General features: G+C 43.1%; 1 protein-coding gene across 2 annotated transcripts in view; it reads right to left on the bottom strand.

Moving 5' to 3' along the window:
- NBAS (NBAS subunit of NRZ tethering complex) overlaps positions 1 to 16,756 on the bottom strand; it is a 477,499-nt gene that overhangs the window by 431,039 nt on the left and 29,704 nt on the right. The window lies entirely within an intron of this gene.

The following is a 16,756-nucleotide window of genomic DNA, read 5'->3' as shown; positions in this document are numbered from 1 at the left end:
ACATAGCTCAATAAAATAATCTCATATAAATCATTACAGGCAAATACAAAAATCACAGAAAGCTAAGGAAGATGATATGACTTGTGTAATTAGCCACTTTACACATGCTCTATTTATTATTTTAAAAATGTATTAAACACAGTAAACACTTGCAGGACGGGCAGCTTTTAGAGAGGAGGAAGGGGATACACAAGAACTGCACCTTCCCCAAAATAAATACAGCCAACAACAGCTCTGTAAACAATAAAGTGGAAACACTTGGGGGTAAGACATTGCAGTGACAGTCATTATGCTTAAAATCTCAGCCATGCATGATAAAAGACTGCTGTAACTCACCATGCTCTGGGAGCCCCAGCGAAGTGCTTACTATTTACCTGCCGCTGGATGGAGGACGTGCCAGGGGCATGCTTTCCGCAGCTTAATAAATCGGAGAACTTCAAATTGATATATGGGGTCTGCGTTAAGAACACTAAGTGGGTTATGGCAGGAGACAATCGTACATTTTTACTGCCACTGAACCCTTCACAAATTATGCAATGGCCACTTTACTAAGAAAACAGCCGTTTTCTCCCTTTTTATGGCTAAATGCACCTTAGACTTGTTAACAGTTCATGTAATAAACATTTACTCATAGATGGAGAAAATGTGGTAAACAGATATCTTCCCGTGACTTACATCAGCTCACCCATCTAGATCGTCCCGATAGAGGAGGCATGATGCCATCCCTCAGACTGGGAGACTAAAGAAACGCTTAGCTCCGACTGTAATTAGGAACATTAGGACCCGATACCAGTTACACCAACACACATCTATGGCTGTGTATTAAACACTTTGCATTATGTTTCTGCTTACAAAAAAAATGGACTCCCTGGATAACACTTTGTTACTACAATAACACCCAAACAACTGCATTGAAATGTTAGTGTTTAGTAGTAGTAGCCAACATATTACACACCGCTTTACCTAGAGATAATAATAAAAACAACATTATATATACATATTCTGATCACTGAAATATTTACCTATGAGCAGTATTTAGGCTCCATCGTTGTATATATGAGATACAGTGTGATAAGTCGGTATTTGAGAGAGGGAATTGAGAAAACTTGATGTAGAACCGGCGCTGTGACTGGCTTTCTGCTGGAAGGCTTTACATGCTGGTTCATTTCTAGAGAGAGCATTAATGGTAACTACAGCAGGTACGTCACCTCCCTCCAAGTAACAGAACCACAGATCCCAGCAGTTCTTTCACCTCCACCAGCGCCACTGGAGACCCTGCACCGATAACTGGGAGCAGCACAAAAGCTAACGGCCGCTATGTCCAGACATTGTCGGTCTGGGAGTTTTCCCTGCACACTGGTGGGTCACGGTTCAGCTAGCTGGGGTAACAGGGGATGTTGTGTTAAAATGACATTTTACATGGAGCTGTACCCTAATGTTGCAACAATACAATATTTAATTTTCTCCTCTCCAATAAAGTAGAGATTAGGATAAACAAGATTACCTGGAATAGGATACATCTCTAGCAGTACGATTAGAGAATTTCAACAAATAATCTTAGACAGAATATTTACTAAGGAGAAGAACAGATCATTGACAGTCTAATCATTCTTGTATCCAGTGTAAAAGCTTTTAAACGTCATAAAAACAAAATATTGTGACTGGTTCAGCACCAAACATCATTACTGCATAGTGATACCAAACAGAAAGAAATATCTTCTGTAGGAGCACTGTTAATGACTGAGTGTTGAGGTAGGTTGTATATACCTGGGCTGTAGAATCCATAACATTCTGACTGGGTTAGAATACCCAGATTGGTATTGTCTTCTTTACACCACTAAATACAAGACTGATATATACTATCCAGAGACACTACATACTGCTGTAGGGTAAATGAAGGAGAAGGGGCGACATTCTGCAGAGGGATCTATGGACACGTTTAGGAGTCACACAGAGAGACCACACTACACTGTGCAGTTGTCGTTCCCTCACTCCCAGATGGGATGCCTGTCTTTATGTATACCCAGTGAACTTCTGAAATCTAGTGTAGGGTGGAGACGTGTAAGTGGGTTGTTATAAAGCCAGAGCACTGAAGATACACATGTATTGGACTAGAAAACAGAACTGGATTAGAGATGACATCAGGAACACTGCACCCATAATAAAGTAGGCTTAGTAAGACCTTTCATCCTCATGTGAAGACTAATTGGGTCTGCCTAGGTGACTTTGACAGAGGTATACATTTCTGGCACGAGGGAAGAGTAACCATAGTGCACACATCCTGTTGTATGACTTTTCTGTTCCTCAGCCCATAATTATACAGCCCATACAGCACTGTTCACTGTGGAATCTCCTTCTCTGGAGCGTAATAACAGGGATGAATCAGTGGGAAAACAAAATACACAACTTTGATTTCTAAGGGTTTATTGTATTACAAGTTAACCAGTGCATGATACTCATGCATTCTAGTCAAATCAAGCTACTTAAGGTGTTAAAAAGGTTCTTGTCATGCATTTGGGCCATAGCCCAGGCCTCAACCACCAACCACTCCCCACTGTCACCCCCGGCAACCACCAACCACTCCCAACTGTCACCCCCGGCAACCACCAACCACTCCCCACTGTCACCCCCGGCAACCACCAACCACTCCCCACTGTCACCCCCGGCAACCACCAACCACTCCCCACTGTCACCCCCGGCAACCACCAACCACTCCCCACTGTCATCCCCGGCAACCACCAACCACTCCCCACTGTCACCCCCGGCAACCACCAACCACTCCCAACTGTCACTTCTCCTTCAAGAAATATATATATATTTTTTTTTAAATCTTTATAAACACTTTTAACAATTAACAAATTAAATTAACAAATTAAAAACATCTTAGTATACCAAATTTCAGCCCTTTCTGAATTTTTTTCCCCACACACACTAAGAATTTAGTAGGTCAGTGTATAACTCCGCCTAGCAGGTGGCGCTGCAGCTTGGTTTTATTTTTTCCACACACAGACAGACTAACACACGCCACTAGACATTTATATTATAGATAATGGATCATTGCATAAGAAGTTCATATTTTCATATCCATTATTGTTTATGTAAGGGTAAAATTGTATTATTATTGATTTAATATCTATCATATATTAAGCTTTAGAAACTAATATGTTATGCTATAACCTTAAGAGAAATTAGCAGATATTATGTTCAGTTTTTAAAGACGAATTATTCAAGGTTGTGAAACTACATAGCAGGATGTTCCCATGAACAGAAACAGACCAAGGACACGCAGCAAAGCGAGACATTCTTTACAGAGCAGCACAAAAATATTGGCAGAAAACCTGGAAAGAGATAACGCAGAAGCAAGAAAGAATTGTTTGAACTTTCTTGAAAAACTGCAATATATATAGTTGTTGATTGACTTACTTTCATAATCTACTGTCTTATAATTGGTTGTTCAGCATCTATACCCCTAGACTTATATGTATGAATATAGACGCTGAAGCGGACTCAAATAGCAGCAATACTTAAAGAAAAGGTGGCAGATATGGTATTGGACCATGCACTTGTTATTCAAGTTCCACATGCAGTCACAGAAATTCTCAATCAAGCAAGTACAAGACATTTCTCTGCACGTAGACTAATTAAATATGAGATAGCCTTGCTTAGCGCCTCACATGTAACAATTACAAGATGCACAGTCCTCAATCCAGCAACCCTGCTCCCCATTGATGATTCAAAAGAGGGGAGTAAGGAAAGTTTTTAAAGGAGATGAATCATCAGACAGGGGATATGAGGACCTGAGTGACACATCTGAAGAAGAAACTGAAGAAATACACACACAAAAATTTGCACATGACTGTTTGGAACTTATGAAATTAGAAACTTCAGCTTTGCAAAAAGGCACCGACACACCACTTTTAGATGCAACCCTAACTCTTTACGTAGATGGATCTAGATATTATGTGGATGGAGTTCCATACACAGGCTAGGCCATCACTACTGAGGAAGAGGTGCTTGAATCGGGAACACTGTCTAATGGATCAGCAGCACGAGAAGCAGAATTGATAGCTCTAACTAAGGCTTGTGCATATGTAGAAGGACAAATAGCCAAGGTATATACAGATTCACGTTATGCCTGGGGAGTGGCACAAGATTTCGGTCCCATTTGGAAAAGTAGAGACTTTCAAGGGTCAAATGGAAAAGAGGATTTATGTACTTACGTTAAATCCGTTTCTCTGATTCCGTCTGGGGGACACTGCTTACCTTGGGTTGTGGAGGGGAGCTTGGGAGTTGGCACCTAACTAGTTAACTTTAGTACTGCTGGCAAACCCCTCCCCTCTACAATCTCCCTGCCTCTTCCTGTCCAGTTAGTTTTAACAAAGCCCAAGGATAAAAAGGGCAGTCACACAAGAGCACACAGAAGAAAAACAGAAGGGAGGGATCGCAGTGTCCCCCAGACGGAATCAGAGAAACGGATTTAACGTAAGTACATAAATCCTTTTTTTCTCTTTCATCCGGTCTGGGGGACACTGCTTACCATGGGGACGTTCTAAAGCAGCCCCCTAAGGGTGGGACTACTCTGAAAATCCCGCTCGTAAAGTATTACGAGCGAAATCTGCATCAGCTGATGCAAAAAACATTTAACTGATAAAATTTTGCAAAGGTATGGACAGAGGACCAGGTGGCTGCCCTGCAAAGCTGGTCTGCAGAAGCTCCATTCCTTGCTGCCCACGAAGCCCCTACCGATCTGGTGGAATGGGCTGTAAGTCTCTCCGGCACAGGACGGCTAGCCTTTATATATGCTAGTCTGATGGTAGACGTAATCCATCTAGCGATGGATTGTTTTGAGGCTGGCCAGCCTCTCTTATTAGCGTCATAAAGGACAAAAAGAGAATCGGTACGTCTAATCTGGGAAGTTCTTTTGACATATATACGTAGAGCCCTAACAACATCTAGCTTCTCCATAGATTGTTTATCTGCCTGGGAAGAAGCTGAAAAAACCGGAACTACAATTTCCTGGTTAAGATGGAAAGCTGACACTACTTTGGGGACAAAGGAAGGAAGGGTCCTTAACACCGCTCTGTCCTCGTGGAAAACCAAATAAGGTTCTCTACATGACAGGGCTCCTAATTCAGAAACTCTACGAACAGATGCGATAGCCAGAAGAAAGAGGACCTTCCAGGTCAACCATTTTAAATCTGTCTCTCTCAAGGGCTCAAATGGAGGCCCCTTGAGCATATCCAGTACCATGTTGAGGTCCCACGGAGCTGTAGGAGGTACATAAGGAGGCTGTATGTGCAAGACTCCCTGAAAAAAAGTTCTAATATCTGGCAAATCAGCTAATTTCATATGAAAGAATACTGAAAGTGCCGATACCTGCACCTTTAGGGAACCTAATCTGAGACCTGCTTCCAGGCCCTTTTGAAGAAAAGCTAATAAGCGAGGAATATGAAAAGCGGATGAAAGGCATGTCCTGCTTTCGCACCACCTAATGTAGGCCTTCCAGATCCTGTGATAGATGTAACAGGTTTCCTAGCTAACATCAAAGTGTTAACTACGCTGGAAGAAAAACCTTCTAGACCTCCAGAGGCTGGCTTCAACAGCCATGCCTTTAAACTGAGCTGAGGTAAACTCTGGTGGTGGAATGGACCTTGTAGAAGAAGGTCGTCACGATGCGGAAGATGGACCCCTGGTCCTTCCGCCATTGACAATATGTCTGCGTACCACACTCGGCGCGGCCAAGAGGGAGCAACTAGAATTACCGGCAGACCGCCCTGCCTTACTCGTTTGAGGACGCGAGGAAGCATGGGAATTGGAGGAAATAGGTATCCCATCCTGAACTCCCATGACATCGTCATGACATCCACTGCTACCGCTAAGGGATCCCTTGCCCTTGCGCAAAACCTTTGAACTTTCCTGTTGTGTCTGGAGGCCATGAGATCTATGTCCGGAAGGCACCACTTCCGAACCAGGAACTGGAAGACTTCCGGGTGGAGTGACCACTCTCCCAGCATCATCTGAATTCGGCTTAGATAGTCCGCCTCCCAGTTTTCTATTCCTGGAATGAAGACTGCAGAAATAGCCGGAACGTTTAACTCCGCCCAAACCAGTATTTGAGCTGCGATATCCATGGCAGCTGCACTCCTGGTTCCTCCCTGCCTGTTGACATATGCAACAGCCGTGGCATTGTCGGATTGAATTCTGACCGGGTGGCCCCGAAGAAGGGGCTGAGCTCCCTTGAGGGCCAATAGAATTGCCTTCAATTCTAATACATTTATCGATAGAGCTGATTCCTGAACCGACCAGCGTCCCTGAAGTCGGAGGTGCAGGACTACTGCCCCCCAACCTTTCAGGCTGGCGTCCGTCGTGGCTATGATCCACGACCATGGAGCGAAGGATCTGCCTACCTTCAGATGATCCTAAACCAGCCACCACTGAAGAGATTCCCTCGCCCTCGGGGATAGGGAGATCCTCTGACGTTCCAGGTGTAGGTGTGAACCCGACCATTTCGACAGTAGATCCCACTGGAAACATCGAGAATGGGCCCGACCAAAGGGAATGGTCTCGAAGGAGGCCACCATCTTTCCGAGTAGCCTCATGCATAAATGCATTGAGGGACTTGGGGAAGACAAAACCTGAGAAGTTACAGTCTGAATAGAGCTGATCTTCTCTACTGGGAGAAACACCCTCTGTTTGCTGGTGTCCATGATGAGCCCCAGAAAAACCATGCGCTGACACGGAACCATCTGGGATTTTGCTGAATTTATCAGCCAACCGTGGCCCTCGAGAACCGCTCGGGTGAGGGATAAATGATGAAGAAGACAATCTTCGGAGGAAGCCTTGATGAGTAGGTCGTCCAAATAAGGAACGACCTGAACTCCCTGCAGGTGAAGACATGCTGCCATTATTGACATAATTTTTGTGAAGACCCTTGGCGCCGTTGAGAGGCCGAAGGGGAGGGCCCGAAACTGGTAGTGAAAAGATCCCACCGAGAATCTGAGAAGAGACTGATGGTGGATCCAAATGGGAACGTGGAGATATGCGTCCTTTATATCTATGGACGCCATATACTGGTCCTTTTCTAGGCCGTTTATTACTGACCTCAGAGATTCCATCCGAAATCTGTTCACCCTTAAGTGAACATTGAGGCCTTTTAAGTTTAGTATGGGACGAAAAGAGCCGTCCGGCTTCTTGACTAGGAACAGGTTGGAATAGAACCCTCCCCCTTTCTGGCAATCTGGAACTCTGCAGATGACCCTCTGAAGCAGAAGAGAAGCGACACAATCCTGTATAGCCTGTCTTCTTGATGGATCCCGGGGGAGCGGAGTCTGGAAGTAATGCTGCGGGGCCGGGCCCAACAGGTCTATCCTGTATCCTTCTGAAATGATTTCCCGGATCCAGGGATCCTGGGAAGACTCTGCCCACTGTTCCCGAAATAGAGACAGACGTCCCCCCACTGGTGTTCCCTGTGGAACGGGGAGGCAGTCAGGACGCAGGTTTCTCCTGGTTTTTGGAGGCCTGGCGCCTAGATGCAAACGAGGATCTCCCTCTAGTGGAGGAGCCTCGAGAATTAGGTTGTCTGCCCCTAAAGGGCTGTCCCCTATGAGAGGAGGTCCCCCGAAAGGGCTGATGGAAAGAGCTGCCCCGAGAGTTGCGGCTCCTGTACGAATATACTGGCAATGAAGTGCTTTTGCCCCCGTTGCCTGTGAAATAAGGGTATCTAATTCCGGTCCGAACAAACCTGCTGCAGAGAATGGAATAGTTTCAACGGACCTTTTTGATTCCGCATCACCCTCCCAGGATTTCAGCCATAGCGTTCTTCTTGCAGAAATAGAGGCCGCCTGAATGGAAGAGGAGACCGCCGCTGAGTTCCGGGCTGCCTCGTATAGGTACCCGGAAGCCTCCTTCAAGTGCAGGGCCAGGGGGAGAAGTTCTGAGTCCTGTAAGGCTTCTGCCAGTTGGTCTGCCCAAGCTTCCATGGCTCTAGCCACCCAAGCTGAGGCAAAAGTAGGTCTGAAAGAGGAACCCGCAGCCGCAAAAATGGATTTTAGCTGGGATTCAACTTTGCGGTCGTTGGCGTCTGGAAGGGACGCCGAAGCAGGAGCTGGGAGTAAGGTATGCTTTGCCAATCGGGCAATAGGGATATCTACCTTGGGAATAGTCTCCCAGCGAACCACCTCTTCTTCCTGTAAGGGATACAGGGAAGAGAATCTCCTAGGAATAGAAAACCTTCTTTCAGGCTGTTTCCATGCCCCTTCGGCAATAACCCTAAGCTCAGCAGAAGGGGGAAAATGGCTGGCCTTTCTCTTATCCTTCTTAAAGAGGCTCCTGTCTCTGGGGGTAAGATCCTCCGGTTCAGGGAGGTCCAACGCTTGTCTAACCGCTAAAACCAAATCATTAACAATTGGTTCTTGGGATAGTCTTCCTGTTGCAATTGGAGTAATTGGTCAGAATCTGAATAAATTTCCCCCTCTTCCTCAGAACCCTCCTCAGAGTCTGATAGGACCACAAGGGGATTTACTGATCTAGGTCTCCTTCTTTTAGCAGGCGGGGTATTAGCGGTATCAAGCAACAGGTTTAGCTTGTTAAAGCCCTTTAAAAATGCCGTAGACCATGCCGGGTCTGTAAGAACAGGGGCTGGGTCAGGCTGCAATGAGGAAGGTCCTGGCAAACCCGCTGCACTAGAACCTGAGGAAGCCGGGAGGTCTGACTGTGGGTTAGCATTACTAGCCACCGAAGTTGCTACAGTAGATAACAACCGATTAGACTGGAAAACCATCTGAGCTAAGGAGGAGACCGACTGTGTCAGGGAGGCCACCCAGGCCGGTTCCTCCGTCGGTGGGGCTAAAACCTGCTGGGTATGCACAGTGGGGACCCCTGCTTCGCATGCAGAGCAGAGCGCCAAAGGGTCCTTCTGGCCACACGGTAATTTTACATGACATTTTGAGCATGTGAAGTATTTAGCCATGGGGCCCTTACCCTTATCTGTCATCTTATAAAGGAAGGTACACCAAACACACAGAGTAAAATATGACTCTAGCTGAGCACAGAGAAAAATGGAGAGAGAGAGATAGAGAGAGCAAGTATATAAATGTGGAGGAACAGATATGAAAACAAGTAATCAACAGATATTTTATAAAAGTTGTACTTGTAAAAAATTAATACCACCAATATATATAAACCAGTAGGAGACTATAATGTAAATCCTACTGGCCCAGTTATTAAACATTAGAAAGTGTGTAATAAAGGTGATACTTAGCCAATAGGCCACAGAAGGGGGGAAGATCAACAGCAGTTTGCTCCCTGCGTTCTGTTCCTCTTCCCGGGCTTCTCTTGGCGCCAGAAGGCTGGGAAAGACCATCTCTCTCAGGAAGGTGGGGGGAACTCTATTCTGTAGCTCACCCCCTTCAGTAACTGCTGCTTTGCAGCTATTTTTAGCATAATTTGAAAAAAAAACATGGAGCCTGATAAAAAAAAGCTCCAAGCGTGGCAGAGTAGTGGAGACCTCTAGGACAGAGGTCTCCGGCGCCCTCCTCCTATGTATGAGGGGGGAATCGTGGTATGGCCCCCTCTCCTCCTTCTCCGTCTAGCGCTGGCTGTCAGAAAAAAATAAAATGGCCGCCGGCGTTTGTCCGCTGCCGATAACCGGCACTCTCTGCCTGTAATGGCAGCGCCGGTTATCGGGAAGGGGGGGGGTGGAGGAGTGACAGCGGTCCGTGAGACCTTTGTTCACTCCTCAATCAGGCACCTCTAGACTTTCCAAATATATACCAGTGAGCGCCGCTGGCGCTCATCTGGCAAACGGATGCCTGCGCTGCTGAAGCTGTGAGTGTGTTCTCTATAGTAGAACACACTCCAGCGCTGCCACTGTTGAAGGAAAAACCCTAAAAAAAAGGAAATAAAATAAAGTAAATCTATAAAATTTACCTAAGTACTAAAACACTGCCCCAACTCCAGGGCACCTAAAAAAAACTGGACAGGAAGAGGCAGGGGGATTGTAGAGGGGAGGGGTTTGCCAGCAGTACTAAAGTTAACTAGTTAGGTGCCAACTCCCAAGCTCCCCTCCACAACCCAAGGTAAGCAGTGTCCCCCAGACCGGATGAAAGAGAAAACCCATTAAATACGCCAACATAATTAATGAGCTATTTAGAGAATTGGAACTCCCTAAACAAGTGGGAATTATAAAAGTTCAAGCTCACACTAAAGAACAAACTCCAGAAGCAAGAGGAAACATTTTGCAGATCACACAGCAAAAAAGGCAGCCCTCCAACAAAAGAATTCTACTTTTCTAGCAGACTCAATGGAAGGGGACGCAGACGAATTTCAATTTCCAGACCTACAAAGCTTTAAAAAGACTTTCAGAAACAAGCATCAAAGGAAGAAAAGAAGAAGTGGGACAGCTTGATGTCAAGGAATATGGTCAAAGGAACATAAATGGTGCCTACCAAGAGCTTTATACCCAGTAATGACTCAAACTGCACATTGATAAGTACATCATTCCAAAGAAGCAATGACTAATAGGGTATGGAAAAACTGGATTGCCCCTGGATTCAACTCTGCGGCCACAAACTATGTGGCAGCTTGCTGGATATGTGGAATACACAATCCAGGGCAAAGAGTAAAGACCCCAGGAGGAAGCATTTCAAAGGCTTTCTATCACTTTCAGAGTCCAGTAGGGAATTTAGACTGTAAGCTCCAATGGGGCAGGGACTGATGTGAATGAGTTCTCTGTACAGCGCTGCGGAATTGGTGGCGCTATATAAATAAATGATGATGATGATGATGATGATGATGATAGGTAGAAGTTAATAGTAGTTATTTAATCAAAGAGGGGAATGTAAGGGTAAAATTGTATTATTATTGATTTAATAGCTATCATATATTAAGTTTTAGAAACTAATATATGTTATGCTATAACCTTAAGAGAAATTAGCAGATATTATGTTCAGTTTTTAAAGAAGAATTATTCAAGGTTGTGAAACTACATAGCAGGATGTTCCCATGAACAGAAACAGACCAAGGAAGCGCAGCAAAGCGAGACGTTCTTTACAGAGCAGCACAAGAATATTGGCAGAAAACCTGGAAAGAGATAACGCAGAAAGAAGAAAGAATTGTTTGCACTTTCTTGAAAAACTGCAATATATATAATTGTTGATTGACTTACTTTAATAATGTACGGTCTTATAATTGGTTGTTCAGCATCCATACCCCTAGACTTAAATGTATAAAAATAGATGCTGAAGCGGTCTCAAATGGGAACAGAATAAAATCTGTTCAGCATTATATCATACAGGTGTTGAGTACTTTTCTATTCACCAGTTGACTGAAAAATCAAGGAAGATCTGACCAACATTGAAGGTGATTGATAGAAGTATCGGTGAACCCCGATACCCCAACATTTATTAACAATGAATACTTGCAGGCAACAATAAAATAGCTTCAAGGAAATACATTAATTTAAAAGCATAACAGGAATCACAATGCTTATCCTCAGAGACTACCTGGATCCTAGTCAAAGTAGTTTAAGAGTAGGTGGCACCAATATACACAAACACACATATATTCCCTCACAAATTAGTAGGTCCCTGTCTCCTGTGCTCATTCCCCCTCTAACTAAAATCTGTAATCTCTCTCTTTCTACTGGTATTTTTCCATCACAATTCAAGCATGCAGTGATTACTCCCATTTTAAAAAAAAAAATTTGACCCTAACTCTCTCGCAAATTACCGCTCGATCTCTCGGCTCCCATGCCGCTCCAAGCTTCTCGAGAGAATAGCCTACACTCGCCTCACACACTTTTTTAAAGGAAACAACCTATTGGATCCTCTTCAATCAGGCTTTCGCTCTCAACACTCCACAGAGGACTGCGCTGATCAAGGTTGTCAATGATTTGATCACAGCAAAAAGAAAAAAACATTACTCTCTTCTAATTCTCCTGGATCTCTTGGCTGCATTCGACAATGTTGACCACTCTCTCCTCATACAAACGCTACAATCCCTAGGTCTTGAAGGCACTGTCCTATCCTGGTTCTCATCCTGCCTATCTAATCGCTCTTTCAGTGTTAATTTCTCTGGATCCACCTCTGCTCCGCTTCCTTTATCAGATGGAGTATTGCAAGGCTCAGTCCTAGGTCTTCTGCTATTCTCTATCTACACCACTTCTCTTGGAAAACTAATAAGCTCCTTTGGATTTCAGTATCATCTCTGGGCAGATGATACACAAACCTATCTATCCTCTCCTGATCTTTCACCATCTGTGTTGTCTCGCATTACCGACTGTCTTTCTGCCATTTCATCTTGGATGTCTTCTCGCCAACTCAAACTCAATTTTTCAGAAACTGAATTAATAATATTCCCACCCAAAAGCAGAAGCTTCCTGCCTGACATTTCTATTTCTGTTGATAACATGACCATAAATCCCACCCCGCAAGCTCGTATCTCACACAAGACACAGCAAAAACCTTAATTCATACACTCATCATCTCCCGCATCAACTATTGCAATTCCCTCCTTACTGGTCTTCCCAAAGTCAGACTTGACCCCTACAATCTATTTTGCATGCAGCGGCTAGATTGATTTTCCTTGCAAACCGTTCTCCCTCTGCTGAGCCACTCTGTAAGTCTCTACATTGGTTGCCTGTATTTCAATGAATCCAATATAAAATTCTTCTACCAACATACAAGATCGTCAACAAAATTGCACCGACATAAATTTCCTCACTTGTCTCAAAATATCTCCCAACTCGACACCTCCATTCTGCACAAGATCTGCGTCTCCCTTCCACTCTCATCACATCCTCCCATTCTCGGTTACAGGATTTTTTCGGACTGCACCCACTTTGAGGAATTCCCTCCCTCGCACAGTAAGACTTTCCTCTAGTCTTCAACCCTTCAAGCGTTCACTGAAAACCCTCCTATTCAGACAAGGTTAAAAATTAGAATAGTGAAGTCAGTTAACTTCCATCATCCCCCCTTCCCCCCGTGGGAGGGGTAGTAAAGGCTAAATTTACGAGTTGAGGGCTCAAACTCATTTTCATGAGGTAATTTTACCTCATGAACACACATTAAAAAAGGCGCTTGCGTCGGGAAGTAACGCTCTTCCCCTGAGGAGGCCTGGGCTAGGCCCAAATGCATGACAAGAACCTTTTTAAGACCTTAAGTAGCTTGATTTGACTAGAATGCATGAGTATCATGCACGGGTTAACTTGTGTGTATATATATATATATATATATATATATATATATATATATATATATATATATATATATATACACACACACACACACACACACAAACACATATATACACACACACACATATAAATATACACACACACACCCATGCCATTCACACACACCTATATACATACTGTACTATGTTCTATGCAGGAAGAGAGGATGACAGGAGTAAGAACGGACAAGTCAATGATTCCCAACCTGTGAGATAAATACGTCACCAGCACAGACAGAAAGTGTCACAAGAATTTAGATGTTATAGGAAAAACAACTTTTTGATATGGTTAGTGCTGTGTGAATAGCTTCAGGAATGATTTTTAAAGTAAAGTTATGTTTGAAGAACAATTAGAACCTTTATTGTCTGCCGGAGCTTTAGAAAGAAAAATCAAATATTTAGTAAAGGACACACAATATTCTAACATTAAAAAAAAAAGACCATGAAAAAGAAAAAGTTACAGCAAGCAGAGAATGTAACCTTGTATGTTCTACAAGCAGGAAAATAACTGATTGTGTGCGCAGCCTTGGTACAAGACTAATAAAATGCTTTTTAGACTTGCGATGCATTAGAAATAAATTTTAGCAGCTTCCAAGAGCGATTTTAGTGCAGTCAAGTTTATTACCAAGTGCTATTTCATACAAATTAATTTTACTGCAACAACAAAGAAATTCTGTAATCACTGCGAGGGGATAAAAACAAAAAAGAAAAGAAAAAAAACATTTTATGGGAAGTGGCTGTAAAATCGCCTGATGGATGATAAGTGCACTTTTTAAATATTTAAAGCTCATGAATTTCATATAGTAATTGGCGATTTTTATTTTTTTTTTATATACAGAAGCAGCACAGGACATCGTTACACCAGAGAACACAACATATACTCGGCTTAAGTTATTATAATAGCTTCCATGGCCGTATGTGGAACGGATGCTCACAAAATCATGGCGCATCCACAAGCGATTATGGCACCTACGTTAGTTGTGTAAATACACAACAAAAATGAAAAGATTATTAAATAAACAACTAGGCTTACATATTCTGCAGCTCCTCATTTTTAGGGTTGCCCCTGCAGCTCATATATATTTATCACAAAACAAACAGTGACCCTGCTATGACCGTTAACGGGATAGCGACTGGCAAAAATGCCCAACAGAGTGGACTGTACATGCTAAACCAGTGACGGGCAAGAGGTGGCCCTCCGAGCCTTCATCTGTGGCCCCCAGCTGCTTCCTGCTTTACTGTCAGGTTTGTTTGTTACAGCTTGTAACACTTAAATAAAATGGCTGCTGATATGTTATTACAGATAGGTGTCTCATTCTGTGATTCTAATGTGTTCCAGATGTTCTATTGAAGAGTGGAGGTCCCCGAGAAGTTTAGCAGGAACACAGACCCAAATTAATCTGGGTCATGTGTATTCCCGACTATGATATTTAGAAACATAGAATTTGTTGGCAGATAAGAACCGCTTGGCCCTTCTAGTCTGCCCAATTTTTAACCTATGGTAGCCTCAAACCCTATTTTATCCTTAGTTCTTATCCTTATATTTATCCCAAGTATGTATTAAATTGTTCTACTGTATTAGTCTCTACCACCTCTGATGGGAGACTATTCCACTTACCCACTACCCTTCCTGTGGAGTAGTTTTCCCTCAGATTCCCTCTGAACCTACTTCCCCCAGTGTCAGTGCATGTCCTCGTGTTCTAATACTTCTCTTCCTTTGTAGAATGTTTCCCTCCCTTACCTTGTCATAACCCTTGATATATATGAAAGTTTCTATCATGTCCCCCTGTCTCTTCTCTGCTCCAAACTATACATATTAAGATCTTTTAGTCTTTCTGGGTAAGTTTTGTGCTGTAGGCCATGCACCATTTTAGTTGCCCTTCTTTGTACAGTCTGTAATGTATTTCTATCCTTCTGGAGATATGGCCTCCAGAACTGAACACAGTATTCTAGATGTGGCCGTACAAAAAAATTTTTTTTCAATTGTGAATACTAACGTACCACCAACAGACCAATCAGGAGAGCATTATGAGGGCTGTCATATGATAACATTTCTCACAGAAATGAAAAGTTAACCAGCAAAATATCACTATGTGCGCTTCTAAAGGCCCAACCTGGAAACAACTCAAAGGGGCATATTGAATTGCGTACGGAGTGCCTCCAGAACGGGCGTGAAAGCATTCGGCGTTACCGCAAAATAAGGTTGTAAAAGGGAAATCCGCAATATTGTGGTACCGTATTGCCGTAAAAAAATGCCCTGCTGCCAGCAGGTGGAGAATGGTAAACCTCGTTCTTTTATGGACCTTCAAGCGTCTTTTTCTTTGCCCTCAACTGAATATTGGAAATATGTTCAGGTGTTACATTACATCAGTACTATTGGAGGGACCAGAACTCTCGACAGACCTCCATCCCCATATGAAAGTCTATGTTTATCTAAATCCACTCCGGTCCATATCATATCTGGGATATACAAACTTTGGATAGAGGACCAATTCAGAGCTCCGACCTTCCTTTGTAGGGTCATGGGAACTCGACCTAGCTCCACATATAACCTCAACCTCATGGCAAAATATATATACTAATACGCACACTTGTTCTTTAAGCATTTCTGTAATCAAGACTCATTATAAACTTTATACCAGATGCCCTACAGTGTTACACAAATTCAACCCCCAATTGTCCCCCTCCTGTTGGAGATGTTACCGCTCTCTGGGATCATTAGTACATACCTGGTGGGAGTGTTCCTTAATCTCTCCATTCTGGAGTGAGGTTATTAGAATATCTAGTATTATCGTAGGACATAAAGTACCCAATGACCCTGGCATCCGGCTATTATCATTTTCCTCCATTCAACCCTCTAAGAACAAAAAGTTATTATTAAAACACCTCAACAATGCAGCTAGAGCAGTCGTACCCACACGCTGGAGATCTCGACCTTCTCCTTCGATTATGGACTGGTTCAATAGAATTGATTATAACATTCTAGGAATACATGTCCACTTGGGCTACCTGGATAGAATTTAAAGATTCAGATGACTTCAAATATGTATGCTCTGCATCTGTCTACCTCCACATATCCCTCTCCCTCTACCGTCCCCCTCTCCTATTGTGTTCTTACTTCATCTACTCCCTCTTTATGTTCCCTATGTGTCTCCCTTCTCATTTGGGAGTGTACTTAATGTCATGTCCATTGTTGTTTTCAGAATTAATGCATAGTGAGTTATGTCTATATCTATATCAAGTGGTTGCTCATTTTGTACAATTGTTGACTACTTGCAACATATTTTTTACATATTTATGTGCAACTAAATAATACCTACTTGCAAGGAAAAAATAAAGCATATATATATATATATATATATATATATATATATATATATATATATATATATATATATATATAAAGCCCTGCTGCGATCTTCATTTGAACATCGCTGCTAACTGAATATACCCCAAAGAATCTTTCAGAAAACATGTGACAGAAATGACAATTCTGCAGCTATGACCGATCACATACAACCGTGTA

The sequence above is a fragment of the Mixophyes fleayi genome, chromosome 3 (genome assembly GCF_038048845.1).
Source record: "Mixophyes fleayi isolate aMixFle1 chromosome 3, aMixFle1.hap1, whole genome shotgun sequence".
NCBI lineage: Eukaryota > Metazoa > Chordata > Amphibia > Anura > Limnodynastidae > Mixophyes > Mixophyes fleayi.
Note: the sequence above shows the minus strand (reverse complement) of the source record. Positions and strands in the feature narration are given on the sequence as shown.